Source organism: Dromiciops gliroides, chromosome 4 (assembly GCF_019393635.1).
Source record: "Dromiciops gliroides isolate mDroGli1 chromosome 4, mDroGli1.pri, whole genome shotgun sequence".
NCBI lineage: Eukaryota > Metazoa > Chordata > Mammalia > Microbiotheria > Microbiotheriidae > Dromiciops > Dromiciops gliroides.
The window spans coordinates 468,776,010-468,795,885 of record NC_057864.1 but is presented as its reverse complement, the minus strand read 5'-3'; the positions used below and the strand labels follow the sequence as shown (position 1 = coordinate 468,795,885).

The 19,876-nt window shown below is 41.9% G+C and overlaps 1 protein-coding gene across 14 annotated transcripts in view; it reads left to right on the top strand.

Moving 5' to 3' along the window:
* The first annotated feature begins 484 nt into the window (after positions 1-484).
* The window catches only part of NCOR1 (nuclear receptor corepressor 1), a 189,107-nt gene continuing 169,715 nt past the window's right edge, over positions 485-19,876 (top strand). For 13 of the 14 annotated variants that reach the window (XM_044002710.1, XM_044002704.1, XM_044002701.1 and 10 more), the window contains exon 1: positions 485-608. The gene's annotated coding sequence lies outside the window, so the exon portion shown is untranslated. Of the gene's footprint in view, positions 609-1,114; positions 1,139-19,876 lie in introns of those variants that run through there. The other variant, XM_044002699.1, reaches the window with a different exon arrangement.

Sequence of the window (19,876 nt, the reverse complement as noted above, 5' to 3'; positions counted from 1 at the left end):
GCGTGTCCCCTTCCCTGGGCTCCCCGGCTTCCCCGCTTGCGCTCCGGGGCGGCCTCCCTCGCTTCTAGCCCGCTCCTTGAGCTCCCTCCAGGCAGCCTGGACGCCTGGCCCCGCCTTCCCCGTCCACCCCTTTCCTTCGGTTTCAGTGCAACGTGTTTCCCACTAGACGTGTCGAGAGTAGCCCCCAGGTCCCGAGCAGGACCGCCCGGGCCGCCGCTCCCTCCTTTTTGTTCCCTTCGAGGCACCTCTCGGGGACCCACGATCCCGGGTGGGTCGCGGTCGGACCGCCGCTCCTGGCTCTCGAGGCTCGGCCCGATGCCGTCCCGGCCGGCTCCCTTTGGGTCGCGTTCACAAGCCGGGCAGGAGTAGGGAGAGGAAAGCATGGTGTGGGCACGACGTGGGCGCCGGCATTTGCCTAGACGGCCACGCGCGGGGGGCTGCCCTCGGGGACCCAGTCTGGGCAGCCCGGTCGCCGCTCGGCCCTGATCCCGCCCCGCAGCCTGACGCCGGGGAAAGTCTGCCAGGCGGCCTCGAGCCCGGGGAACGGGAGCAGGCCCCTCGGGGCACCCGAAAGGCGACCCACGGGGACCAAGTGGAAAGCGGAGCAGGTGGGTAAGCCCCGGGGCAGCCCGGAGCTCCCCACGTGTAGCCCCCGGCCTGGAGATTGGGCCGGGGTGAGGGGGGGAAGGGGGAGGGGAACGAGCGGGTCAGCGCGAGGCCGGCGCCGCGAGCCTACGAGCGGGAGGGACAGCGGAGTGGGGGGAGCGCCCCCACGCCCCGGAAGGGGGCGGGGCCGACGCGGCGGGGGCGGGGCCAGCGCGGCGGCCGGCGCGGGGGGAGGGGCGCACTCAAGATGGCGGCCGCTCTGGCGGAGCAGCAGGGCCCGCGGCGGTGGCGGCGGCGGCGGCAGCGGCGACAGCTACGACAGCAGCAGCGGGGTCCGCAGCCGCGGCGGCGACACGAGTGATAGGCGAGCGCACGCGCCGGCCCCGCCGAGGGGCCGCGGGGACCCCGCCCGCCCGCCGCCCCGCTCGCCCTGCCCCACCGTGCCCCGGCCCGCCCGCCCGCCGCGCCGACCCCTCGCCGTGCTCCGGCCCGCCTGCCCGGGGGGCCGCTCCCTCCCGCCGCCCCGCCGCCGGTGAGTAGGCCCCGGGCCGTCGTGTCGTAGGGGGGGGGTGTCGCGGGAGCCGCGCGTGCGTGCGTGCGGCTGGGCCCCGGGGAGGGAGCCCTGCAGGGCCGGGGCGGGAGGGGGAGCAGCACGTGAAGGGCCCCGGCGCCCCCCTCCCCCACCTCTTCGGCCCCGGCGGGGGGGATGATGCGGCCGACCCCGGGGCTGGGAGCCCGGGCGGGGCGAGCCTTTCCCCCAACGGACTCTACCTGGGCGCTGCCCCGGGCCCGCCTGGTCAAAGATACAAAGGCGGCCAGAAACGGCCGAGCTGCCCGGGACCCCGTAGACCGGCCCCATCACTTTAAGGCTGGCCGGGGGGACACGGGGTCGGAACTGAGGCTACGAGAGGGGTCAGGGATGACCGTAGAGATCATCGGTACCCAACCCCCTCACTTTACAGGGGTGCGGGGAAACTGAGGCCCAGAGAGGGGCCAAGGACTTGCCCAAGATCACGAAGGTCATAGGATCTTAGATTTAGAGTGGAAAGGGCCCTGTTTTCTGATCAGTCATTTTGCACATGAGGAAACTGAGGTCCGATGAAGGGAAGGGACTCGCCCAAGGTCACGCAGGAAACAAGTTGAGTCACGTTTTGAACCTAGATCTTTAGACGTCTAAGTCCAGCTACTATTTCGCTTCTAGGAGCTTTTAGTCTTCAGGATCCAGGGAACCCAGTATATTCTCTTTTCCCCTTTAACATTTTTGTCTCAGGTCAGTGAGTGCAGCTTCTTCTTTTTTGGATGAGAGAGGAGATTGAGAAACCTACAATTGAGAAACACAGTTTTGTCTGGGTGTGAGAAAAGAATACGATTAACTGGAAAGCAGTAGAAACAGATCCTAAGTATGGATTTAGTGGAGATGTAGCGGAGTGGTGTAGTTCTGTATCCTGTCTGTCAGCAATGTTTACCAAGAGTCTATACCAAAGATATGTACGTTTCCTCTTGTTGCTCTCTCAGCTGCGGGAGCTTGCCACCGTGATAGTGGTGGGATCTGTAGGACCGATCATGAAATGCCAAGGGTTGGTTTGGTTAGGTCCTTCTATCTGTTTGTAGGGTGCTGTAGTGGAATAAACACTTTGCAAAGGTTTCTGAAATCGAACTGAACTTGGACTCATCTAACTGTTCCAATCAAGAATCCCACATTTCTTTAGAATTCTATTATTAACAGCATTACCTTTCCACTAATCATTTGTTAGTAACATTAATTTACATTCTGCAAAGTTACACTGGTGGCTATTGAAGGGACCAGGGCTTTAGGGGAGGAAAAGGGATATGGTTCAGTGCCCTGCAGATTTTCATTCACAAAGCATGCAGTTTTCCTGTGTCCAGTATATTAACTAACATACTTCCAAATGAATCAGAAGAGCTTTCTGTTCATTTTTACACTTATTTGTCAGGGCAATGTGGAATCGTAGGAGAATGGAAGTAGGAGTTGTTGGTTCTGGTTGGCTACTTCATGGCCAAATACTCCTGGGCAGTTACCCAGACCTCTCTGAGTCTTGGGTTCCTCATCGCTCTGATGAAGGAGTTGAACCAGATGAAGCTGTTTTCAGGTTCTACCATTCTCGGAATTGTTTGAACAAGTAAGCAAAGTTATAGTTGTAAAATACTGTCCTTTCCGGCCTGGCTTCAGCTTACCTTTCTTTGTGGGCCTCTTGCTCATTGTTCATCTTCACCTGTCCTTGGTTCTGAGCAAACTGGGTCCCTGTAGACATTCCAACATCTGCCTCCAGGCCTTTGCACCCTTGCCTCCTTTTGCTAACGTCTTTCAGGATGCCCCTCAGAGGCCACCTACTCCACAGGCCTGCCTAGCCTGATAGCCCTGGATTCCCAGTGTATCCATCCCCCTCCCGTTTCTTTGATTTGCTTTGTATATGTTTGCTGTGTGAAAGTGTATCAAGTTCTATCTTGTATCTTGTATTTCTATTTGGTTGCTTCCCTACTGGGATAGAAGATCGTGAAGGGCGAGCCTGTTTCATGTTTGTCTCCGTCCTTAGCACCTGGTACCTGGCAGACAAGGAAAAAGCTTATTGACTATTGAACAGATAAAACAGAATCGAAGTGTTTTTAGAGGAATCATTAGACATAAAAAAATCAGTGTAACTTATTGAGGAAATGGTATATTTTAACCTCCCATTCAGTGTATGGAAAATTAAATCCAGTAGGAGGCTTTTTTTCTTATTCTTTTCTTGTCCTCCTGGTACCGTAGTCCCCTTAGATACTGTCTCACTCATTTAAGCAAATTATTTTAAACATTTGGATTTACACAAAGAATAAATTTGGTGGTGATTTCTAAAAGGGGTTTTCCATTTTGCTGTGGTTCTAGGGTATGCGTGGATTAATTTAATGGACAGGTTGATTGAGATGAAATAGTGAAACTTGACCTTATTTACCATGAAAAGGAAGTATAGCATGTTTGGAGAGTGTGTGTGCCATTGAAAAGTAGTCTGGTGAAAGTTTAGGACAGATGGGTTTTATGAGGGGGGAGGGAGGTGGATGTTCTTCTGTCTCTCCTCAGGATGGTAACTTGTAAGGTGCTTTTACATTTATTTTACGTTGTTGCTCCTAGGAGAATGGTCAGAGATACTGGCAGGGTAAGAAATTGATGTAGATACATTATCAGGTTATATATTGTTCATTTTTAATGAATGCATGACATGACTTCCAGTGATTCAGACCATGATTGAGGCCTTGGAGTAGGATTTTTGTGGAAAAGTAAAAGAAACACTGTCAATATTTTGGCCTGTTTGTGTTTGATGGGAAGAGGAGTAGAGTGGCTTGATATCATGGGGTCATGAATTTAGAGTCTGAATGTCACTTGGTCCAGTGCTCTTATTTGACAGATAAGGAAATTGAGGCTCAATGAAATGAAGGGACTTGCTCAAAATCAGACCTTGTCACTGAATTGGCCGCATTTTCCTTTGAGGGTTTGTTATTTAATCCTAAGTAAATGCCATCAGTTTCCCAACTTGGTAGGATCTGCAAAAGCTTGTGTGTTCATGGGCACATAGATTTAGAAAACAGAAGCAGAGTAGTTCTCTGTGCTCCAGGTACGTGACTTTAAGAAAAATATACACACACATATATGTATAATAACTCTTTTAATGGACTTGGGCTTTTTTTTGCAATAATACTATGTACGTTTTATTTGAAGCATTTGTAAACCTTATTCTGAGGGATCAGTGGGTCTCACCAGCCACTGCCTGAGGGGTCTAAGGCACACAAAAGGTTAAGGACCCCTGGCATGAGGTCACCTGCAGACCCTAGTTGAGGTGTTGGAATAGGAATTTCATGGAAGAGCAAAAGAAATACTATCGATATTTTTGGCCTATTTGTGTTTTCTTATGATGAATAGCAGTAGTCGCTTTAATTTGCTTAATTTTTCTCTGCTTTTGCTTATAAGGAAATATTAAACCAAAATGTTGAGGTCACCTGGACCTAGTCAAGTTTGGTTGTGAAATGTCAGGATCACACTGTCAAGACTTACTTACCCAATATTTAAAATATCCCTTAGACCAAAGAGACTGTCTAAATTAGACTCTTATGCAAACTATTCATATGCTTGCACTCCTTGAGTTTTGGCACCACACTGTGAAAGGATTGCTTGGGGGGGGTACGCTTGTTTTTACATTTTACAACTTAAATAAGTATGTATTTAAATGAAACTACTTTTCTCATACTGTGCAGTGGACTTGATTTTGGTGGTGGTGGTTCAGTCAGTTTTCAGTCATGTCCAACTCTTCCTGACCTCATTTGGGGTTTTTCTTGGCAAAGATGCTGGAGTGGTTTGCCATTTCCTTCTCTAGCTTATTTTTACACATGAGGAAACTGAGGCAAACAGAGTCTTGGTAAATAACATAAGCAAGATCATGAACTTTATTCTATTTCCATATAGAAATGCCCATTTGTGATGCGTTATGTCTACAGGTTAACTTTTTAATTGGTCTTGGTCACATAAAAACATTTTTTGATAACAGGCATCTGAAGCCGGGAGTCGAAAACATTTTTCTCTTTTGTCTTCTTGCTTTTCAAATTTAAGAAATTCTGAACTTAGAACATGCATACAAAAAGATTTCTGTAAACAGAGCAGAACTCAAAAAGAGGATTCTATACCAAACCATAGTCTCCATTTCACTCTGCTTGTTTAGAAATATGTGTGTGTGTGTGTGTCTGTGTGTAATACAGTCTCCATCTACCTTTCCAAACGCTTACTTTTCAGTCGTCTTCCATGTGAGGCATCACCATTGCTAACCACCTCTTCCCCCAAACTCCTCAACTCTGTTAAAAACTAAAAGAAAGAGAAAGAAAACCTCTTAACTAGCAAGTGTAGTCAAGCAAAGTGGATCTACCCAGTGGCTGTGACAGAGCTGTGTTGCCCTCTGTGTCCCATCATTCCTCAGCCAAGGGTGGGGTGGGCAGCCTGCCTTCTCACTCCTGAGGTGGCTCACCAGTGAGCTGAGAGTTCTTAAGGCTTTCCAAGTTGTTTTTCTTTACAATGTTGCTGTCCTCCTATATGTTGTTCTCCTGGCTCACTTCATTCTCTATTTCTTCCGACACAATGATATTCCATTACATTCATATGCTATATGCTGCACTTCGTTCAGCCACTACCCAGTTGTCTGAGAGGCAGTTTGGGATCCCTCCCTTCCATTCTGGTTCTTCTCCCCCCCCCTCCCCCCCTTTAATCTGCCTTCAGGATCAGGAAGTTTGTTTTACTTGTGCCCGGAGCCACCCTGGGATTATTCTCCATTTTAACTCCTTAGCCACAAACTGGCCCCCTCACTCCAGTCCCAGCTTTGTTTCCCTTTTGAACTAGATGTATTCCTATAACAAACTGTGTGTTCAACCCTCCTTTGTTCATTTCAGATAAGAATGAAGTTCATCCAATGCCTTTTCCTTAACACATTTCAGAGTTTGTTTCTTGTATTTTGATTTTTTTTCAATAAATACTAATGTGAAGAAGCATTTTTCTTTTTTCTTCTTTTTCATTTATCCAACTGAATAACATCTCATTGCATGCCATAAAAAGGAGTGGAGAGCTGTGTGTTTGAAGACACTGGTTTGAGAGCAAGGGAAAATGCCTCAGTGTGATGGTTCTCAAACTTTTTAGGCTTAGGACCCTATTATACTCTTGAAAATTCGACATAACCCATTTGAAAATTAGATATAAATCCTATAAAGCACTTTTTGTCTATGTGGGTTTTGGTTTTTTTTTTTTTTTTTTTTGCTGGGCAGTGGGGGTTAAGTGACCTGCCCAGGGTCACACAGCTAGCAAGTGTTAAATGTCTGGTCTGAGGCCGGATTTGAACTCAGGTCCTCCTGAATCCATAGCTGGTGCTTTATCCATTGTGCCACCTAGCTGCCCCCCTATGTGGGTATTTTTTGATAATTTCCATATTAGAAATTAAAACTGATACATTTAAAAATATTCATTGAAAAGAACAAGTTCATTACATGTTAATATAACCTATTTTATGAAGAATAACTAGTTTCTAAAACAAAAGTTTTAATGAGAAGAATGGCATCATTTTACATAGTTTTACAGATCTCTTGAATGTCTGACAACAGAAGTCAACTGGATTGTCCTGGGTGCTTCTGCATTCAGGCTGTTGCAGTGTGTTGTTTTTGTTGAAGTTTATGAAGGCAGTTCTGCCTCGTGTGTAGTTGGAAAAGAGAGGAGTATTTTAATAGGCAAAAGACATCTTAGTTATTGTGAAAATAGTTTTGACCTTCCTCATGATGCCCTGAAAGGGTCTTGGGCAAACCCCACTTTGAGAACTCCTGCCCTAGTGCATGGTTATTGGGGAGCTGCTGAAGATAACAGCTGAATATTGAGTGCGGCTTGTGGAAATCACCAGAAGGCAACTGAGGTAGACAATTCATGGGAGTCTTGATGAAATAGAGCAGCTATATACACATTGTTTATCATAGTGTTGGTGTTTTCAGTCAGCTGTTACTAGACATGGTGTTAATTTGTATGCAAAGTATCTTGTGTTCATTGAAAGAACTACACAAAACAAAATGAAACAAAAGTCAAATATGCACCAGAAGTATTGCCTTGTGCAGTGGGTAATGGGGAGTATCCTTTCAAAATTAAAAAACCCCAGTGCTATCCCAGGTAATGTTGATTGTTAAATCCTGTACTATATGAATTAGGGTCAAAACATTTTTCAAAGCCAGTTTGTTCTAACACATTCTTCTTACTGCCTTCCTCTAGTCTACAAAGATGTCTTTAAGGATGGCCATTTGTGCTACTTTGGTTGCTCTGTTTCCTTTGTTATTTTATCACAGATAAACATCTGATGCATTAACTGATAGCAAGTCAGATCATATTATTGGGTTAATGCTTCCTGGGAAAGTTGACCTTTAGATATGTATTTTATTTTTAGAGTTGCCTAGAGTAATGCCAAGCTTATGGTTCTTGGCTGCTGCCGATACCTTGGAGCCTATGGTTGGTTCCACAGAAAATAGATCTCATCTTTACTGACAGACCCTTTGTTGATTTCTCCTCACAGTCACCAGACTCAAAGTAATCCCCTTCAGGCTCATGTTTTTCCCATAACCAAATAATAATGGAACAGATATTCCATATGTGGACCAGTATTAAGCATGCTATCATTTGGACTTGACTTTTGGTTAGCTCCTTTTTCTAGTCCCATTTTGAATAAGACTAATTGTTGGGCATGTACTAAATACCTGCCTGCTCTGTCTGTGCTCAGCTCTGGGAGACATAGAAAGATGAACGAGACGGGGCTCCAGTTTTCAAAAAGCATACAATCTAATAGGGATATGAATCCTACCCAACTGTAATTCCAAAGGAGAAATGTGTGATCAACCATGTACTTGGAGAGTTGGAAGAAGGAAAGGATTCCTTCTGGCTGGGGTGTGGAGGGAAAGCATTATTTATGGAGGAGGAAATAGTGGAGGGAGACCTTCAGTCAGTCTCTCCATTAGCCAGTGGAGGGCTATTCCAAGTATACATGGAATGGTGTGAACAAAGGCAAAAGATAGGTGGATGCCACTCCCATACTCCCATTTTTATATAGCACTTTTAAGCTTCTCACATTAGCTCTCTGAGGCAGGGGGTGAGAAGAGGTGGAAAAACTTGCTGAGGGACAAAGAACAGTGCCAAGACTGGGCTTCTGGACCCCAAGTTTGATGCTCTCTCCATTGTACCACATTGCCTTTGTGTAAGGTCGCAGAATTTACAAAATAATCTCCTTCTTTGTACAGATGGGGAAACAGATCCAGAGGGAGTCACTGACTTGGCCAAGATCATGCTGGTAATAAAAGTAGTCAGACCAGGATTCTAACCCAAATCTGTTGACCCTAAATTCAGTTATCTTTGTGTTTTGTGAAATGGCAAATAAGCCAATTTGACTGGATGACTTCAATTTAGGGGGCACAGTGGATAGAATACTGAGTCTGAAGTCAGGAAGACTCTTCTTTTTGAGTTCAAATGTGGCCACAGACACTTACTAGCTGTAAGACCCAGAGAAAGTCACTTAACTCTATTTGCCTCAGTTTCCCCACCTGTAAAATAAGCTGGAGAAGGAAATGGCAAATCACCCTAGTATCTTTGCCAAGAAAACATCAAATGGGGTGACAAAAGCATTGGACAAAACTGAAACAACAATGACTTTAATTTATGACTATAACCTGTTCCACCCTCTAGAATACAAAAGAACTATGGATAAAAGCAAGTTGTCAGAGGGCTTACATCCACAAATTCACAGAAGTTTTGTTCAAAAGACACACTTGAGGGACACATTTTTGGTGAGGGCGTTCTACTTCCATGATAATGATTTTTGATGCGGATTATCCGAGTATCTTTTCCAAGGAATTACAGTTGGGCCTTGATTTATACAATGTGCTCCTGAAAAGTTGTATGTAAATATGATTTAAAAATTGTATTACTTTTTTTTTTTTGTGAGGCAATTGGGGTTAAGTGACTTGCCGAGGGTCACACAGCTGGTAAGTGTCAAGTGTCTGAGGCTGGATTTGAACTCAGGTTTTCCTGAATCCAGGGCCAGTGATCTATCCACTGTGCCACCTAGCTGCCCCCTGTATTATCTTTTACATGTAACATTCACAGTATTAGCAAACAAATTATCAAAACAAATATAAGCTATGGCAAACAAAATGTTCAGATTTAAGCTGTTTTCATTTTTATTAAATTGACAAAAAGTACGTATTTTAATAAAATAAAATCTAATAGATTAGAAGCTTGATATTGAAAAGATTTGAAACTTCAAAATATCATTTAAAAAAAACAACTTTAAAAGTAATTATCTTGGGGCAGCTAGGTGGCAAAGTGGATAGAGTACTGGCCCTGGAGTCAGGAGGACCTGGGTTCAAATTTGACCTCAGACACTTAACACTTACTGGCTGTGTGACCCTGGGTAAGTCACTTAACCCCAATTGCCTCATCCCCCCCCCCCCAAAAAAGTAATTATCTTTTATTTCACCTTCATTTCTGAATGTTTCTTTGCTACCCAGTGGTCCATTTTTGATAAAAAAAAAAAGGATAAAAAAGAGAAAACAAATGGTTTAGCAGAATTAATCAACACATTGTCCAAGTCTGACTATATATAGTGTTCCATATCCATAGTCCTTCTCTGCAAAGACAAGGACAGGTGCCTTTTCTCATCTCTTCACTCTGGCCAAATTTGGTCATTATCACCTAGCTTTCAATTTCCATTTTTAAATTCTTGTTTTTGTTTTTTTAGTGAGGCAGTTGGAGTTAAGTGACTTGCCCAGGGTCACACAGCTAGTAATAAATTCTTTCCATCAAGGTAGCAAGGTGGCATCATGGACAGAGCGTCTGATTTGGACAGCTCCGGTCCTGCCTCAGACACTGTGACCACCCTGAGCAAGGACAAGCATTTATCAAGCCCTTAATATGTGCTAGGCACTGTGCTGGGCATACAAAGAAAGGCAAATAACTCTCACAGTCTCATGGAGGAAACAACAAGCAAATGACAGTTTACAAATGAGATTTATATAGAGAGAAGGCATGCAGATTGGGAAAGGCTTCTGGCAGAAGAGGGACTTTAGTGGATACTTGAAGAAAACCAGGGAAGCTACTGGAAGTTGAGATGAGCAGGGAGGAGGAATATTCCAAGCCAGGGGAATGGCCAGGTTAAATGCTTGGAGGTAAGAGATGGGATGTTGGTGAAAGGGGCATCAAGAAAGAGATTATGAGGATGGTATGGAAAAGTGAGGGGAACCCAACAGCCTTGGGGAACATGCACTTCTAAGGTCTGATACTAATAGGGGTCTCAGAGAGGTAGGCTGAATTCAAGGAAAATGCAGTGTCATGGAAAATAGGAGCAGAGAGGATCAAGGGTAGTCAGAGGATAAGCCTTACTAGGCCATTGAATGTGTGCTAGGGAAAGAGCAAGGAGTCGGCTTTAGAAACCATGAAAGAATAGGATTCTAGTCCTGGTTCAGCTGCTACTTGGTTTTGCAGTGTTAGGTAAATATCATCTCAATGTTCACATGGACTGTTTGTGCCCAACTTGTGGTAAAGCTTTCTGAGCTCGTATTGGTCTGATCAACCACAGTCGGACACAGTGTAACTTGACTCTAACATAATGATGTCATTTTGGTCCTCTTTGAGAATGAAGGACAAAAACCAACCAACCAAATAGCATCATCTTGCTTTCCTCATTTGTAAAATGTGGGGGTAGACCAGCTGATTTTCTAGGTGCCTCTCATCCCTAAGGGTCCATGTTTCTGTGTTTGTGTGTAGTTGTCAATCCCGTGGTTCTTGATGATCTTGGAGTAGCCTTTAAGTGGAGCCCTGAGGGCAAAAGCCAGATCACTAGTGATTGAGGCATGAGTGGGTAGTAAGCAAATAAAAGGAGTGGTCGTAGACTTCTTTTTTCTAGAAGTTTTGCAGGAAAGGGAAGAAAGAAAGTGGAATTTCTTTCTTTCTTTTTTTTTTTTTTTTTGGTGAGGCAATTGGGGTTAAGTGACTTGCCAAGGGTCACACAGCTAGCAAGTGTCAAATGTCTGAGGCTGGATTTGAACTTGGGTCCTCCTGACTCCAGGGCTGGTGCTCTATCCACTGCGCCACCTAGCTGCCCCGAATGTGGCATTTCAAAGAAGTATTTAATGTTGGGGAGGAATTGGTGGGGGTGTGGGGTTGTGGGTGTGAGTAAGTTTAAGATACCTGAGACATGAGTAGGTTTTCAGCCAGGGGATATGGAGCCAGTAGAGAAGCTGAATTAGGACATAAAGGATGAATGTAATGTAGGAGGTATGGGGATTAAATGGATAACCTGATAGGAAGGGCTGCGAGGGGAAGGAAGGAGGAACCACCTCTTCTGATTTAGGAAGGAGAGCATGGGGGCAGAGCCAAGATGGCAGAGGAAAGACAGGACTGAGAGCATGGACACCGAGAGTTTTGGGGATTGGGGAGCTCACATCTGATAGGCTGGTTTCAGTAAAAGAGGAAGGGAAAGTTCATTGGTTAATATTGAAGAAAGGTGCTGGGCTGAGCTTAAATCTTGGTGGTTTTTGTTTTGTTTGTAATCAGTGAATTGTTGATGCATAACAGTGATCTTGACTGCTTTTTCTAGAAGTTTGGCAGTGAAAGGAAGAAGAGAGATGAGATGACATTTTGGATCGAACATTAGAAAATTAGCTTTTATAATTAGGTTTTTCATTTTCCATTTTCATTTTATAATTAGGTTTTTATTTCTGACATTTGATTCTTCTAATGTACCATGATGTATCCTATTGTAAAACAGATTAGAATCAGTGAATGAATGAAAAAAAATTTGTGTAATATAGTAATTGGAGCTATCTTAAGAAAATGAATGTGATATAAATGATGCAATCTTTGGTTCTTAGGCATGTAAAGCGAATACCTGGGCCAGTTGAACTTGGATGCTTTTTATGAGATTGAGTCTTTGGGTGGCCTTCTCTGTGTAGTTCTACACATAGGGTTTTGGTTTGATCTGTTTCCTTCTCTTTTGTGGCTTTTTACCACCACCACCAAGCCCCCCACCCCTTTGTAAGATGATCAGCTTGATACTTAAGAGACAAAACTTAGAGTCATGCAATCAACTTGCTTGGCTTCTTCCCCAACATCCCAGACCTTTCTCCTGTAGTACATGTCTTAATAATAGGAGCTTGCATCTCTTTAATACTTTATACTGTTCAAAGCATCTGGATGTATATTCTCTCTTGATCTGCAGAGCAGTGTAATGTGAGGTCAGGAAAGTCTGGGCTCATTAGTCCCATTGACCAGAAGAGGTGATAGGACTATCCAAGGTCACTACTAAGTAGAGGTAGAGCTGAGGCTTGAACCCAGGTTACTTGTCTTAGTGCCACCCCAAGATATGGTCTCTGTTGTATTAAATGTATTCTGTTTGACCTCATTACCTGAAATCGTCTCTGTCGCATAAGGTCTCATTTTAGGTTTACCAGATACCATTAGTGCGGCCTTGGCATTTGTATTTGATAGTTTAAATTTTAAAATCTAAATACATTATGTTCTTTATGAGTGTCAAAGTAGGGGAACAGAGGTATAGATTATACAAAAGCACTTATTTAGCTTTTACACTGTGAAGATTTATTCTAGGAGCTAAAAAGTGGTCTAGCTTTCCTTGTCCGTATCTTCCCTACAAGTAACAAATACACACGCTTACAACGTCACCTTAGAATCATAGAGTAGAGATAGATTTCCCCAAGTCTTCCAGGATCACTTGATCCAGACTGAAGAGAGAAATATTTTTGTTTAAGCTGAGGTGATATTATCAAACAATTTGAAAAGTAGAGTTTACCTATTAATCTTTCAAAAAAGAAAAGAAGAAAAACATTTCAGTTTATTGCAAAAGAAAAACTGTTCCTTTAGCAGTTTATCTTGATAGTTTCAATTTAGTACAAATTTATGGGTTTTACAGTAGAGAATTCACTCAGAATAATACTGCTTGACCTCAATTTCTGGAGCCCAAACTAGGGCAAGGTCAGGAGACCTGATCTAGTTTTGAGTCATACCCAGCCTACCTTGCATACCTTGGGAGATCGAGTTGTTTTGGGGATCTTAGCCTGCTGTCTATGAATTAATAAAAAAAAATTGATAACTATTTCAATATAATCGGTTGTCCTTATAATTCTGTATATTCTATGCATTTAAAAACATTCTGAGAAGGGTCCACATGCTTTGCTTGATTGCCCAAGGGAGTCTGACATAGAAAACATTCTGAACCCCCAAAGAGTGTGGCTCTTTCTGAGCCTACCTTGCTTAAGATGTTTTCCTCTGAATTTCCCCCTCTTAAGGCCATCTGTAAATGGTGGAGTTTCACTTCATTGCTAGACTTTTTACTCCTCCCTCTAATTCACTTCTAGGAAAACTTGACTATTAACATGAAAGCATCACATTGTTATTTTAATTAATCTCTTTATACAGTTCTGTCATTACTGTGTGCCAGTACCACTTTTAGTGGGTACTTAGAACCAGTTAAAAACAGTGCCATTTATCCAGTTGGCTGCTTTAGGAATTGACTCAGATGATGATATTAACATGACATAGCAAAATCATAATTATTTTTGGTAATGGGGGACTCTTTCTTTCTTTCTTTCTTTCTTTCTTTCTTTCTTTCTTTCTTTCTTTCTTTCTTTCTTTCTTTCTTTCTTTCTTTCTTTCTTTCTTTCTTCCTTCCTTCCTTCCTTCCTTCCTTCCTTCCTTCCTTCCTTCCTTCCTTCCTTCCTTCCTTCCTTCCTTCCTTCCTTCCTTCCTTTCTTTCTTTCTTTCTTTCTTTCTTTCTTTCTTTCTTTCTTTCTTTCTTTCTTTCTTTCTTTCTTTCTTTGCAGGGCAATGGGGGTTAAGTGACTTGCCCAGGGTCACACAGCTGGTAAAGTGTCAAGTGTCTGAGGCTGGATTTGAACTCAGATACTCCTGAATCCAGGGCTGGTGCTTTATCCACTGGGCTACCTAGCTGCCCAATGGGGGACTCCTTTGTACTAGCAATTCAGTTTTTATTATTTCAAAAACTAAAATTTGAAGTAGCAGTTTAAAACAAGTGACAGTAATGTTCCTTTTTTGAAAATCGCTATCATTTCCTACTGATTTGTCATGTTCCAATAGACCTTTTGCATCTAATAAGTATAGTTAAGCAAACACACACACATAGACACACACATTTCTGAAAGCATCTGCCCCATTTTGTATCTTTAGTTAGGCTTTCACCCTCAGTCTTGAGAAATCATGGATTAGATTTTAAAGTCTGTCAGTGTTTTCCTTTACATCATTATGGTCATCTTGTGAATTGTTCTGTTTCTGCTTATTTCACTCTGTTACAAGTTCATAGAAGTCTCCTGACATTTCTCTGAAATCTTCATGTATTTCATTTCTTATTGTACAAATTAACACCATGTCTGGTAACAGCTGATTGAAAATACCAACACTATGATAAACAATGTAATTGCTCTGTTTCATCAAGACTCCCATGAATGCCAATACATTCAGAGATCACCTTTTCTGTGGTCATTCCCCACTTCAGAGATATATATTTTCATTCTAGTTCTCTGCTACTACCCAAAAAAAGAGGATTGTATATACAGTATAAAACTTTGCTCCTTTGTCTTTGGTCTCTTCGGGTTATATGCCTAATAAATGTATTGCTGTGTCAAAGGCCGTGTAGATTTTTAGTGACTTTTTGGATGTCAGTCTCAATTGTTCACCAGAGAGGTGAACATCACTAGAAAAACTTCCCTGTGCTTGCATTCCCAAAGCCCTCCTGTGTTTACTGCTTCTCTTTTGTCATCTTTGACAAACTAATTAATGACATGTAGTAAAACCTCAGAGTTGTCTTAATTTACATTTCTCTTATTCTTATAATTTTTTTTCTTTTGACTATTGGGAAATAGTACTTGTTTTTATATATTTGTGTCAGGTCTCTATGTACCTTGGATAGCAGGCCTTTACGAAAAGAATTTACTTCAATTATTTTTCTAAATTAACAGCTTTTTTCAATTACAGCTGTACTGATTTTGTTCATACAAAACCTTTTCAATTTTATGGAATTAAAATTTTCTTTTTATCTCTCTTTAAAAAAAAAAAATTTTTTTGGTGAGGCAATTGGAGTTGTGACTTGCCCAGGGTCACACAGCCAGTCAGTGTTAAGTGTCTGAGGCCGGATTTGAACTGAGATCCTCCTGACTCCAGGACTGGTGCTTTATCCACTACGCCACCTAGCTGCCCCTCTTTTTATGTCTTTTTTTTTTTTTTGTGGGGCAGTGGGGGTTAAGTGACTTGCCCAGGGTCACACAGCTAGTAAGTGTCAAGTGTCTGAGGCGGGATTTGAACTCAGGTACTCCTGAATCCAGGGCTGGTGCTCTATCCACTGTGCCATGCCCTTTTTATGTCTTTTGATAATTTTTATTCCTAGTTTAGTTAAGTGTCTCTCTTGTAATGGTTGTGTAAGATATGTATTTCCATTCTCATTTAGTTTTTTAAATGACTGTAACCTTTTATATTTAGATCAGGTATCCATTTGAAACTTATTGTGGCATGTAAAATGTGTTTAGTCTAATTCCTGCCAGACTGCTTTCCATATTTCTCACCAGTTTTTGTCTAATAAGTAGGCTATGCCCCAGTAATCGATGGTCTTGAGTTTACTGATCGCCAGGTTACATGTTTGTTTGCTTCTGGGTCTTGCTTTCCTAATCTTTTCCATTTATCTTTTGTTTTTTAACTTGTTCTAAATAATTTTATAATTACTACTGTATAGATTACTTTGAAACCTGGTATTGCTAGTCCTTTTCATTCTAACTTTAAAAAAAAATTTATCTTGAGATTCTTTATTTATGTTATTTGCCTAATTCTATAAAGTGATCTCTTGGTATAATGTTAAATCTGTAAGTTAATTTAGTTAGTATTATTTTTCTTTTATTGATGTGGCTCAGGTATGAACAATCAATCACCCTCCAATTATTTAAGACTTCTTTTATTTCTGTAGAGTGTTTTTATGGCAGATTCTGAGTACATCTTAGTATATTCACTCCCAGATACTTTGTGCATGTTGAATTTTTCTGTTTCCTCATTTTGAATTTTGTTTATGTATAGAAAGGAGATTTTTTTTAAAAATTAATTTTTGAAAGGTATTTTTGTGTGTGTGGGATTATTTTATGTTTTGCTCTTCTATTGAAATTAGTAATTGTTTCAATTAATTTTTTCATCGAACCTCTAATTCTCTAAACCATCATATAATATCTACGAAGAGATATAGTCAATTCTCAACTTTCACAGTTATAACATTTCTAGAAAACAGCATGAAAGTAAAAAAATGCAAATGTTGTTACATTGAACCTATGTGAAATAGAGGGTTTGCTTCCTGTGACCACAAAAAACTCTAATGAAAGTATACTTTTCTGAATCCAGTTCTTTATAACAAAACATTAATTCTGATAATAGGCACTTTTTCTAACACAGGAACCATGAAATAACCCATAAAATGTAGTACACAAAATAAAATTGGTAACACGTAAAACAATTTTTCCTGCTAGCAATTCTCTAAAATTCTGTAACCTTTGATCTCAGACAATATTCACTTTTTTTTTTTTGTGAGGCAATTGGGGTTAAGTGACTTGCCCAGGGTCACACAGCTAGTAAGTATTAAGTGTCTGAGGCCGGATTTGAACTCAGGTACTCCTGACTCCAGGGCCGGTGCTCTATCCACTGAGCCATCTAGCTGTCCCCCCCAACTAAACCAATTTTTAACCTGAATTTTAGCTTTCACTGTGTCAGATGGTGATATGAAGCTGTTGTACTGTATGCTAAACTGCTGTGAGCCTCTCTACCTTGGCTGCCCTTGGAAAACCAAGGGAGAGTCCGCCGGGACCCCAACACCCCAGACCCTTTTCAACATCAATTGGGGGGGGGTGCTGTGAGGGTTAAGTGGTTTGCCCAGGATCACACAGCTAATAAGTATCAAGTGTCTGAGGCCTAATTTGAACAAAGGTCCTCCTGAATCCAGGGCCAGTGCTTTATCTTCAACATCAATTCTGATGCTATCTTTCATGGCTGGTGGATGGCCCTGGAGAAGTAATCCATCAGCAAGGTCTGCTTTTTGGACTGTGTGAGATTCTTAAGGGTCTCAGACTATAAGAGGATGGCAGAGGGGAATTATTGACATTTATCCTGGAGGTTGCTGATGCCTCCATGTCTCTAGCCAGCTGGTCATTAGGCCATTGCTACTGCAGATGTTCCATTGCAGAGTTTCTCTAACACCTTTATTTTCTCACTAAGCAGCATCACTCACTTTACATGCTTAGAGTCCAAAGCACCCACAATATGCTTTGGGGGCATAATTGCAGCACAGAACTTGAATTTTGAAGGCAAGCAATGAAAATATGCAGTGAGGGCAGTTAGGTGGCACAGTGGATAAAGCACTGGCCCTGGATTCAGGAGGACCTGAGTTCAAATCTGGCATCAGACACTTGACACTTCCTAGCTGTGTGACTCTGGGCAAGTCACTTAACCCTCACTGGGGCCCCCCCCCCCAAATATACAGGGAATAACTAGGGAGCCCTTTATGGTGTTGGGGTGAACAAAACCAATGAAATGCCCAGTAGGATACCAGCTGCTCCACAAATTTGTGGACATCATACCTCTCATTTTTTTCTCTACTGTGCATAGCCACAAGTATGTGAGAAGTTGCCAGTGTGGAAGTGAATAAAATCATGTGAATCCTTGAAGTTGCTGAAGTTAAATGCACAAATGTTGAGGATTGACTATAATTTTTCTTTCTTTGCTGGTCTTTACTTCCTCAGTTCATTTTCCTCTTACTCCTTGAGTATTTCTAAAACTTTAATAGTAAAGGATGGCATAGTGGATCCTTGCTTTAATTTGTTTTTACTGGAAATGCTTCTAGTTTTTGTTTGTATATTTAAGTGTTTGTATATAATCATTGATTTTGATTTTTTAAAAAGTGTTTTTTTAAAAAAAAATCTAGTGTTTTTCTATCCAGATAATGCTGGCTTTTGGTTTAGATAGATAATATTTGCCACGTTAAAGAAAGGTCAATTGGTTCCTATTCTCTTCAGTGTTTTTAGTATAAATGAGTGCTATAGTTTGTCAGGCATTTTCTGCATCTATTGATACAATCATGTGATTTAAAAAATTATTTTATTTAGATTGTCTTATGTTTATAGTTTTCCTAATGTCAAATCATCTCTTCATTCCTGACTGATATAAATCCAATCCAGTCATAGAGAGTAATCTTTTTGCTACAGTCTCAAGGAGATATCATAGTCCAGTGAAAAAAAGCACTGCCTCTTGAGTCAGAGGAACTCAGTTCAAATGCCACCTGTTGATAATTCATTTCTGATTCTATTTTTTGGTTATAAATATAGTCAGAATAAAATATTTTTTGAAGGTATTTAGAATGTCAATTACTTTTATGCAAAGTGATAAAATTTATCATTTCTATTTAAGAAATGTATAACCACATTTTGAATCTTGAGGTTCCATTGCAACATTTGTTATGTCTTTTTCATAAGGTATTAGACATTTGATGCTAAGGGTTGTAGAATGTTCTGACAGAGTAGAAGGATGGAAAAATTTTCATTGTCATAGTGAGCCAGATTGAGCGGTCTAGATGAACCCTGCTAATACATCTTTGATTTGAAGGCCTTCTGCCAGAGTGGGAGGAGTGCCCTCCTTACTTTCATCATTCCTGAGCTTTGCTGGGGACACTTTAGAAAGAGGCAGCAGGAATTTATACTTTTCTATTTTGGAAAAAAGGGGAAAAGATTCTAATAATGACTTTTTTTTTTTTTAGGCTATGGGGGTTAAGTGACTTGCCCACGGTCACACAGTTAGTAAGTGTCAAGTGTCTGAGGCCAGATTTGAACTCAGGTACTCCTGAATCCAGGGCCGGTGCTTTAACCACTGCGCCATCTAGCTGCCCCTAATAATGACTTCTTTATATAGTATTTTTAAGATTTCCTAAGCTCTTCCATAACGTTTATTGTGGGAGGTAGATAATGTAAGAATGAATCCCAATTTGTAGATGAGGAAACAGACTCAGAAGGGCGGTGCACTTGCCCACAAGAATACAGTGGAAGTGGGATTTCAGTCGGGTGCCTTGAGCCAAGTCCAACATGCCACCAGCTATACTCTGCTACTTTTCAAAACTCCCCTAGCTCCCGTTAGTTTAGTGAAAATCATTCGTGGTGGCTCCAGTCCTCCTTACCCGTGCTTGTTTTTAAAGCATCTTGAAGTTTTGACTGTGGAATCAAAGATAAGCTCTCTGTTGGCCAAAGCTGGAGTATAATGTTAGTGTTTTCTGCAGTGTCAATCTGGTTATATTCTGTTCTCCAATTAGGGAAAATAAATGAACAATTTTTGGTTTCTGGGCATTTGTATTCATTATTCAAGGTCCAAGGGCTTGTCTTCTTTGGGCTCTACTGACTTCTCTCACCTAATAATAATAGCTTTTCTAAGACTAATGTCTTTTGTGGACATTTCTGTGAACTCTTTATAATATTCTACTGTCTGCAGCATGTTGTAGAATAATTTTCCCCTTTCCCCAAAGGTCTGTATTGTTTTATTGCATCATTTGTACAGTGATCAGCTTGGCTTTGTTTAGAGGATGCTTTCTACCTTTTGGAGAAATGCTGGATTTCTTCTACCTTGAGCCTTTGAAGTAGTTGCTTATCTGAAGAGAACAACTATTTGTGAAAGGCATTAGTCTTT